Raw genomic sequence first — 11,145 nt, 5'->3', positions numbered from 1 at the left:
ATGTTGAACTGTGATTGTATCACATTAGAACATGAAGGAAGGTATAGTTTGTTCCGAAATTGTCCCTAGGAGATCTGAGTCAAAGTAGTGCAGTATACAATGAGAGATCATTATAACATGACCCATCAGTCTTTTACAATAAACGAAGGAAAATACTTATTCTAAGAAGAAGAAGGAGTCCTCAATAAGGATTTATTTTGTAACTCGAAGGTTACGATTGAAAGTCCTATGGACATCGGAAGCTTTTTAGGATTAGTTGGATATTATCGTTGATTTATCCAAGGCTTTTCTTCGATCGCGACTCCATTGACAACTTTGACCCACAAAGGAGCTATCTATACTTGGAATAAGAAGCATAGGAAGCTTTGAGAAGTCAAAGAAGAAGTTGTGTGAAGCACCGATTCTTTCGTTACCTGAAGGAGTTGATGACTTTACATTTTATAGTAATGCCTCTGGAGTTGGGTTAGGATGTGTTCTGACCCAAAGGGATAAAGTGATAGTGAATGCATCGAGGCAATTGAAGGAGCATGAAAGGAACTACCCCACTCATTGTCTGGAGTTGGCAGCGGTAGTATTCGCCTTAAAGGTATGGAGAAGGAATTGAACATGAGGCAACGGCGCTGGCTAGAGTTACTCAAGGACTACGACTGTGAGATACTTTACCACCCTGGTAAAGCAAATGTTGTTGTTAATGCTCTCAGTCGGAAGGTAAATCTTGAAAAGAAAAGGCCAAGAGCGTTGAGAATTGAAGTTGTCTTGACAATTGTGAAAGCTCAAGAGGAAGCTTTAGAAAGAAATGACCGAAAGGAGGAACGTTTGGGTAAAACGTTGGTGTTTGATACAAACGGTCAAGGATTGAAGGTATTCAAAGATAGGATTTGGGTACCTAAGACGGGAGGAGTAAGAGGTCTTCTGATGGAAGAAGCTCACAAAACCATGCACTCGATTCATCCCGACAGTACGAAAATGTATAGGGACCTAAAACCCTATTACTGGTGGCCGACGATGAAGCTCGATGTTGCTAAGTATGTGGCTGAGTGTGTAACTTGTGCTAGGGTTAAGGCACAACATCAGAAACCGTATGGGAGTTTAGAACCTTTAACAGTACCCATGGGTAAATGGGAGGACATTACCATGGATTTTGTGACTAAACTGCCCAGAACAAGGAACGGTCACGACATGATTTGGGTGGTCGTTGATCGCTTCACTAAGAGTGCGCATTTCATAGCCGCTAACGAGAAATGGTCTATGGATAAACTTGCGAATTCTTATGTGAAGGAAATTGTGAGGCTACACGGTGATCCGTTAACGATTGTATCTGATCGTGACAGCCGTTTTACCTCAAGGTTTTGTAGGAGTCTACAAGAGGAATTGGGTACCAAGTTGTGTTTGAGTACAGCTTACCATCCACAAACCGATGGTCAGAGCGAACGAACGATTCAAACATTGGAGGATATGCTGAGAGCATGTACCCTAGAATTCCAAGGTAGCTGGGATGAACACTTACCTCTAGTAGAATTTTCCTATAATAATAGTTTCCACTCAAGCATTAAGGTGGCACCTTATCACGCTTTGTATGGGGAAAAGTGTCGAACGCCATCATATTGGCTGGAAGCTGGGGAAAAGAAGTTTATGGGACCTGAAATAGTCCATCAAACTGCTGAAAAGTTGAAAGTGATAAGGGAGAGGATGTTAGCTGCTCAAGATCGACAAAAGAGCTATGCTGACAAGAAAAGACAACCGATATCCTTCAAAGTTGGAGATTCGGTTTTACTTAAAGTCTCGCCGTGGAAGGGACTTATAAGATTTGGTAAAAGGGGAAAGTTGAGTCCAAGGTTTATTGGACCATTTAAAGTTCTTCAGAGGATCGGGAATCAAGCTTACAAGCTAGAATTACCGGAAGAACTGGAGGGTATTCATAACACATTTCATGTGTGTTATTTGAGGAAGTTCACGGGAGATGTGCCCGACATAATTCCGATTTCTGAGTTAAAGGTGGATGAAAACAAAAGGTTGATTGAAGAACCTAAGGCAATAGTTGACCGTAAAACTATGAAGTTGCGACGCAAGATGGTTGATTTAGTGCTTGTGCGCTGGAAACATACGAATAGACCAAATCTCACCTGGGAAACGGAGAGTGACATGATGAGTCGCTACCCGCAGTTGTTTGGTGATGTGTGATTCCGGGGACGGAATCATCCTAAGGGGGAGAGAATTGTAACACTCGTGTTTCTAGCCTAGGCATTAATATTAAGGTGATAGTCTAGGTTAACCTTTGTAACTCATTTTGAAGAAATGAAAAAGGAATTATGTGAATTCTATGTGTTTTATGTGTTTTATGCTTAATTACTAGAAGTTAATTAAATAAGAAATGAGCGTCAAAAATTAAATTTTAGATAAAGCCGAGATCTATTAAGAGAGTTGTAGTGGTCGTGACAAGGATTACGGATATATAAAGAATGCTGAAATCCGAGTTAAAACGAAGAAGTTCTGACCTGTCGAAGTTTCACGACAAAACCGGCTCGGTGCTGAATGTCGTAAAAAGTGAGTTTTCGATAAACTACTTTTTAGCCTTTGTGATCTAAACGAAACTCGTAGTGTTCGTTAAACCGAGAAGTTCGATAAAAAGAACGCCCAAATCTGACTTCGTATGAGGAAGTTATGATTTTTCGAAGTTTCAGCTTAGCACTAGATAGCTAAAAACTCGAATTTTAGATCGAGTGATTTTTAGCCGACACGACCTAAACGATGCACAACGGTAAAAAGTCTGATGAAAACAGACGTCGGATGAAGAAGTTATGAATTTTTAACGGATTTCCTGTCCCGGTCTGTTAAAAATAATAATATAAAAATTAAGGTCAACATTAGCCGACAAAGTCTAAACGGAAGTTGTAGAGCGTAATTTTACCTACGCGTGCATATAAAGAACGTCAAAAACGGAGCTCGTATGCGAAAGTTTTGGATTTTAGAAGTTTTTGCACAAAAACCGAGAAAATTCGCATAGTCACGAGTTGCCACGTCACCCTCGCCTCGCATGTGCCACGTGTCCGAAATGGTGAGTCATGCGAAGCGACGTGTCAGATTCTGATTTGACCGAAGGGAGGCCCAATCCGAACCTCGCACGCCACGACTCCGAGCCTCGCACATGGACTGCGAGTCCGCGGTCCAATCAGCAACCGCCACCGAGGCCCTCGCACGTGCTGCCACCTGCACACCCTCGCCTGCGGACCCCACCACCGGAACCGACTTCAGACCTAAGCTTCGGACCAATCACAAGAAGCCAGCAAGCCCTCGCAGGTGCGAGCCTCGTGCGAGCCATCCCCTGCGAGCTCCGGATCAGCGACGCGTGGCCTCTTCTCAGCGGTTGGATCAGGAGCTTCGGCCCCTATAAATAGGGGGTGCGAGACCTCCCGGGGGTATTTTGAAAACTTGTCATTTTTAGCCCCTTTCTCCATATTTCTTTCATATTATCATCCCCCGAAGCCCCGGTATCAATTATAAGCCCCGGAATACGCCATGAAGTGGCCGTGAAGCCCGGAAAATTTATCTTTTCGGTTTCGAAGCCCGACTTTTGTAGAGCCCGGTTTCTCAATAAAACTCCCGGTTTTATTAGAAACGAACGTTTTAGGAAACGAATTGCTGCCCGATTATCATCAAATCATGTGAGTGTGTAGTTATTTTCACCTTACACATAGATATGAAGTATTTTACATAAAATACGTGTTATGTGAATATATATTGTTTGTTTATTTGAGATGGGTGTTGAAGGAATGATTTATACAGGTTTTTAAATAATTTAAACTGTATATGTATTTTTATCTATGAAAAAAATGTTGGGTAAAACATGGGTAGATGAAATAGTGGGTGTGATGAAAGGTGAGTTGGATAAAGGAGATGATCAGTAATATTGATCATTAGTTGAGGGTGAGTGGTGAAATTTGAGAGAATCACTTACCCAAAATGTTGACCCCCGTCATTCAGCAGAGTATGGATGACAACCAAGGACTATTCTAGACAGTCTGTGGAACACTAGCAGGCCCGCAACCTGTAGGTGTAATGAACTATATGTTCATTTGATGTACTCTAAAAACCCATTGACATGTATTGCATGGGGGAATACCTGTAAATAATACTGTCGATAAATGAGAGTTATGAACTTAGCATATGTTGAATAAACCTTGGCAACTTTGGACTTAGTGCCTGTTGTATAAACCCTGGTGACGATGTGACTTCGTGCCTATTCCTTAGGATGAATCCTTAGGAAGGAGTGATAGTTGATTCTTAGGTTAAACCCTTAAGAAATTAATAAGATAATGGGGTTAGGGTAATTTGGTTGATTGATTGATGTTTAAGCATAATAAATTTATGTATTGTGGGTTGAAAACCATATATGTTCACCAGGCTTCCAAGCCTGACCCACTCAGCTTTTTATGATTACTGGTAGTGGACCCCGAGCCTAGTCGGATGATGATGATGAGTGATTTATGGATTATAGGCCAGTAGTTATAAATAACTGTTGTAAGGTTTATAATGTCTTGGTTATGCTTTTGATCTGTATCGGAACATGACATCCCGAGGTTTTAATATAAAAAGGAAATTATATATTTCTTAAAGAAAGGTTTTGACAAACTTTTATTGTATTTTGTTTTGGGAACAAATTCCGCAACATCTTTTAAAAAGATTCTCTGATTTTATTTTAAAAAGCATAAATTAAATCGGTCTTTTCTGGCCCAAAAATTAGGGGATGTCACACTGGGGGACTCACTAAGCATTAACTTACAGTTTGTGGATTTGTTTCAGGTACCTCTGAGCCCAAGGGCAAGGGAAATGCTTGATGGCGTGGCGTGCACTCTCTCACCGACATTTTATGGGACACTCTGATGTTTTTAAATAAAGTTGTAATGAATGTGGATTTGAAAACAATTGTTTTGCGATTTCATGGTTTATGAATATGGTTTGATTAATTAAAAATGAAAATTTTCTTTTGAATATTTGGGTCATTACACTGTGACCATGGCATCTTGCAAGCACCCTGTCATCGCCACCAATTAATCTTCTTCCCGTCCTCCACACACATGACGCCTCCAGTTCCAAGATCATTCCCCCATTTACCCATCTATCTTTAACCCACTAGTCTTGATTACACTTAAGTCTGAATAACCTGTTAAAACTAGTTTTAAGAGGTCGACCACCTAACCAAGTATCTTCACAGAACCGTATAGAGTCTTCGTCTCCCTAAATGCTTTTCCAAAGTACCAAGCGGTATAACCTCAATATCATGCAAATTATAAATGGATTCAATAATTTTGGACCAAGTTCCCAAAAAACTATGTCTAGTACCACCTGTATCGAACCCTCCCTTAACTCCATGAATGGATTTTATGAGACGCCTCCATCCACCATTTCCACCAGCCACAAAATGCCATCTTCATTTTTGAAGCAAAGCATTATTGAAAGCTTTAAGACTAGCAACATTAAGACCTCCTTTGTCAAAGGTAGCAAGCAACTTATCCCACTTGATCCAAGGGATTTTGCGATCAACACCATCACTCCCGCAAAAGAAACTACTTCTCAACGATTCTAACTGTGTAATCACTCCAACTGGAACTTTAAAAATAGACATATGATAAATAGAAATGGTACCCAAGAAAGACTTCATGTGAGTTAAACGACCCCCAGTAGAAAGAGAACTAGTGTCATACCCGTCCGGTGGACAGGTTGACAAAATATGATTGAAAGTGTGGATCAGACAACTTTCATGACTAAGTGCTTAATCTATTAAGCATTTTAATGGGTTCAAAATATTATTGAAAGTGTGGATCAGACAAGATACAACAACACGAAAACATTTCAATACAAATGGGGGGAGGGGTAAAATGGTCCAAAATAAAAAATGATGAAGGAGGGGTAAAATGGTCCAAAATCATTAAAATCAATTAGGAATTTATTATAATTGTAAAAAAGTAATGCATATATTTTGCTTTTTAAAGAACATTGTTGATTATGGTAATAAAAGGATGGGTTATTAAAGATAAATCAAGAACTAATAAAATAAAATGTACTTTTTTTGTTTGTCTGATTAATTTGGCAGGGGGTATAAATCCTCTGTTTTTATTTTCTTATTGCGTTTGGATGAGAAGGGTAAGAATGAATCGATTATATAAGTACTTTTATAAACCAATGTAGTACATCTGTATTTTAAATAAAGGTAAAACAATTAACTATTTAAGCATTGTACTTTCGAATATACCATCATATTTTCAAAACAATTATGTTTTTTTTCTTATTCATATTTTCTTTGGCAACAGATAAGCATTTCAATACAAATGGGGGGACAAGGGGTAAAATGGTCCAAAATCATAGATGATGCAGGAGGGGTAAAATGGTCCTAAATCATTAAAACGAATTAGGAATATGTTATAATTGTACAAAATAATACATGTATTTTGCTTTTACTGATTCTCACTGTTTTCACCTGAAATTTTATAAATTTTATTAAAAATCGAGTCATGATGAAATATAGAATAATAGATATATAAAATAATTGTACATCTCCAATATCATCTCAACATATCATCTTTAAGACTGGTTACCCCACTACAAAGCAATCACATACAGATCATCTACAACTATGTTTAGGTTCTAGGTTTGAATCTGAAAAGAAACAATCGTGTTATATTATGTGATAAGAATCAAATGGAGCTTGAGATTAATAAAGGCATTAGCATTTTTCCAGACAATGAAGATTTAAAATTTGGAAGAAAAAGATTGCAAATTTTTTAAATGGTGGTACATATATGAAAGATTTTCAAGATATAAAGACATATTCAACTTCATTACACCTAAACCTGTTGTCAAAACCCAAACATTTTCTGAAACTGACTTTTCTCTGTTAGATAATTTCTTTAGCCTAGGCGTTTTAAAAGAAGTAGATGAGATCATATAAAGCAATCAAAAAAGAAACTCAAATTCACAGATTCAATGCCATCATTTGATTTGTTGTTAAGTTTAGATTTGTCAGATGCAATTCCTCCAGCAAGACTTACGCATAGTGAAAGAGATGTAGCAGATATTGAGTTTTTCATAACTGATATGCAAGAAGTTGATAATGAAAGTAAGTTGAATAACCCAGTGGACATAAATATAGAAGATTATTTACAAAATGAAGATGTTTATCAGTCTAATTTACAACTTTTGATCTCCCTACATGTTGGATAGGATCAACAATATTTCATTACAGAGTAATAACACAAAAATTTTATCATCTATCAAAATAAATTACCTTTTTTTGCTACAGTTCGATTATTTTCATTGATACTAATTACAAATTTAAGCCATTAAGTTTATGAGTTTCCATCCATGTATGATTTACATTAAATAAAGTTAGTGTATCTGAAAAGAACAATGACATAATAGTAAAACACAAACAAATTAAGATGAATTACTACATGTTCAACATTAGACTGAATTACCCCTAAAACGCACACATATACACATAAGTTAGAAAGTTAATATGACATGGTTGGAAAGTATTTGATTTGGCACAAATTAAAGAGAATGAATATCAGTGCGCAACAAATTCCAATGATGAAGCCGAGGGGTAGTTTGGTGATTACATTGATAATATTGGTAACTATATGTATAAGGTAAAGGAATTGAAATCAAGTAAAATTGAATGGTATAAAAAAAATTATATGTACAATTCTAATATTTGGAAAGTCGAATTACCATTATTTCTGTAAAATACATCAAATGCTCCTTGAAGATGCTAGAAATGTAGTCCTAAAAATGATGAGAAACTGAATAAGAGAATGTAACCATAGCATAATGATGCGGGAAGTAGAACCTTATAAACAACAACAAATATAATTCCTCACTTTAAAATCAATAAATCAACAAAGACGAGATGAGGAATTTAAAAAACTGACCGAATCATACAAAATTTTTGAGGAAATCAACAAATTGAGATGGAGATTTGTCTATACATCTAACCTTGGACATTTTTCTCATCACCATGGTGGTATAATAGTTTTGTCGATCTGATTGAATAAAAGTTCTCTTTGACCCTTGATGAAGATGAGGATAGAGATCGTAGCAGCAAAATAATATGCTCTGAACTTTTACTTGACTTTAAAAGTTGATCCATCCCATTATCAACATGGATTCAACGCTCGAAGGTGGGAGTTTGACATCAAATGTGATGGAGGTCCTTCAGATTGAAAGTATAAAAATACATGATCAAATCTTGAGATTGGTTTATCAGTAGAGTGATTAGTAAACAAAAAATTGAGCATCAATTAGCGATACAGGAACAAAAACACACAGAAAATCACGAACCAAAAAGAGATACATGAATCGACACCAACAAAAAATACATGAATAAATTGAATACCAAAAGAAAACCTAACCTTGCACATTCTCGATCGACCACTGATTGAAGGAGATTTGTGACAGAAAGGAAATAAGATAAATAACATGAATTTAGATGAGAAAATAAAATTAAACTTACTTGAAAACAATCAGCAGCCATTTATGGACGAAACCAATCAATCAGAAGCCCCAAAGCAGAAAAAGATTTTCCAATAACCTGCAACAAACACCAAGAACAATCAGAAGCCATTAATGGATATTTTCAGTACATCGAAAGAAAAAACGATAAACAGGGGAGATAAGAAGATGAAGAAAGAGTTGTAAAGAAACGGTTTTCTCCGAAAATAGCGTAACCTCTATTTATAGGCAAGGAGTTCTGAGAGGAGTCGAAGGAGCAAAGAGTTTAGGAATCATGGAATCGTATGGTGGGTAGAAAACTGATTTGCAGTTCTTCAATAAAACTGATTCGCAGTTTTGCAGAGAGTGGAGTCATGGACGTGTGAAGGAGGAACTGTCATAAAACTCTTGGAAGACAACCGTCGTGTACGTGGGGGAGAAGAAGGAGGAATCTGGGGACGACCTAATGTGATTAACCGTTAATAGAGAGTTTTTACGGTGATGATTGAAAGTTGCAGTTTAATGTAGTTTCCAATTGAATGGCTTCTTCAGGAGACAACAGGAAATTGTGTAGAACCTGGGAGACGCAATCGTACAGAATCGTGGGGAGAAGAATCAGGAGGCGATGAATTGCAAAAAAACCGCCAAAATCGAGTTTATGCGGCTCAGATTGAAAGAATGTGGAGTTTAGACGGCTGAGATTTGGAGGAGAGCAGTTAGACTCACCTTCGTCAATAGAATTAATAATTAATAATTTGCTTTCCACTTGGACATTCTATTTTTAAATTTATCCACCACCATATCCCAGCAAGATATCATGCTCATATTAGCAGCAATAGGCAACCCCAAGTATGTAAGAGGAAGTTTACCAAAATTACACCATGCATGTTATGCTATCTTTTTCACATCTTCATTTCCAACTCCAATAACATACAATGTTGATTTCTACATATTAAGCTTAAGCCCGATCATCTGATAGAAGACATCCAGAACTTTAGATATGTTTCCAAACTCTGAAGTAGACCATTATGTAACAAAAACTACATCGTCGACATACAACATACGTGAAATAGGGACAGGCTCCCGACCAACATTAATTCCATGAATTAAACCCTTATCTACCGCGTCCTGCACCATCTTATGTAACCCTTCCATGGCAAGTATAAAAAGAAAAGGAGAAAGTGGGTCTCCTTGTCGCAAGCCTCTAGCCAAAGAAAATTCACCGGTTGGGCTCCCATTAACTAACATCGAAGCTCTAGAAGACAAAAGACACCTTCTTATCAATCCCCTCCACACCTCACCAAAGCCAAATTTCTTCAAGACACAATCTAAATAGTCCCAACTTAGCGAAATCGACTTTAAATATCATCAACTATTTCTTCATCTTCTTTGACCATGAAATGATCTCTGATAAAATCCGGGGCCCATCTACGATTTGTCTCCCTTCGATGAAGGTCGTTTGCTCTTCTGATACCAGGTAGTCAACTACATTAGCAAACATCAGATCTATTGTTAAAATTGTCATCACAATTGAGATATAATGTTGAAATTTGAAATATAGCACGACATTGGTCATTTCTATAGTTGGCATGTCTTTTAGTGATAGTTCAATTGATATATTTTGGACAAATTTCTCGAATGGTCACTATACTTTTAAAAAGTTTCCTCAAATGGTCCTTATGAAACTTTTTTTTGTATCAAAGGTCTCTTTCGACAAAAATTGTTACGCCGATGGTCCTTGTGTATAATGTTCGTTTGAAAGAGACATTAAGGTGTTTGTTTTTCTGAAAACAAAATATTTGCAGTCTGCGGACCATATCTGTAAGCCTTTGCGATAGAAGAGGTGGAACAAACATCTACATTATACAATAAGAAGTCTATTTGTTTTTTAATGTCTGCAAGCTGCTAAAATAAACTGAATTTTAAATAAAGTCATTTTACAAACTTAAAATGGTTTTTCAACACCAAAATTCTAGTAATTCTAGTCGTGCAACATTGAAATAAAATTAATGCAACCAAATAAGTCTTACAATAAAAAAATTAAGTTTTACAATAACAATTTCACATTTTCAGCAAAAAAACTGCATATAAACACCATTATTTCACAATTTCAGTAAAAAAACAAAAAAAACAACAACATATAAACATCATTATTTGACATTTTTAGCACAAAACAACACATAAACATCATTATTTCAACAAAAAAAATAACACACATAAATATCAATATTTCAAATTTCAGCAAGATACATCAAGAAATATTATATTTCAGCAACATTTAACAAGAAATTAAGCAAGAAAAGCTAATTTCAGGAAGGTTTTCAGCAAGATTAAACAACTAATTTCAGTAAAATGGAGTGTTTTTCAGCAAAAATAACCTTCAATTTCAGCAATAAAAATCCGAAATAGGAGAGGCACAAACCTTGTTTGCGTTTTCAAATGAAAATCCGGTGAGTAGGAGGTCGTTTGTCGAAGCTGGTGGTGCGCCAGGTCTGGATGCCGGCAACGAGAGGAAGAGATGAGGTTGAAGACCGGCGATGGAGGGAGCAGTCATTTGTGAGGATACATTTTCAGCAAAAAAATCTGGAACATGAGAGGTGCAAACATGTTTGCGTTTTCAAGTGAAAATCCAACGAGTCGAAGGTCGTCTTCCAGCCG

General features: G+C 36.9%; 1 long non-coding RNA gene across 1 annotated transcript; it reads right to left on the bottom strand.

The window, feature by feature from the left end:
* Nucleotides 1–6,567: 6,567 nt before the first annotated feature.
* Nucleotides 6,568–9,165, bottom strand: LOC145120845 (uncharacterized). The gene is made up of 4 exons (XR_013714396.1): nt 8,725–9,165; nt 8,510–8,587; nt 7,993–8,209; nt 6,568–7,782 (listed from the first exon to the last, which is right to left on the bottom strand). It is a non-coding gene; the product is annotated as an uncharacterized LOC145120845 (long non-coding RNA).
* Between the last annotated feature and the right edge of the window lie 1,980 nt (nt 9,166–11,145).

Source organism: Lactuca virosa, chromosome 6, assembly GCF_052849685.1.
Source record: "Lactuca virosa cultivar CGN04683 chromosome 6, Lactuca_virosa_CGN04683_v6, whole genome shotgun sequence".
Classification (NCBI taxonomy): Eukaryota; Viridiplantae; Streptophyta; class Magnoliopsida; order Asterales; family Asteraceae; genus Lactuca; species Lactuca virosa.
This window is presented reverse-complemented; position numbering and strand designations above follow the sequence as displayed.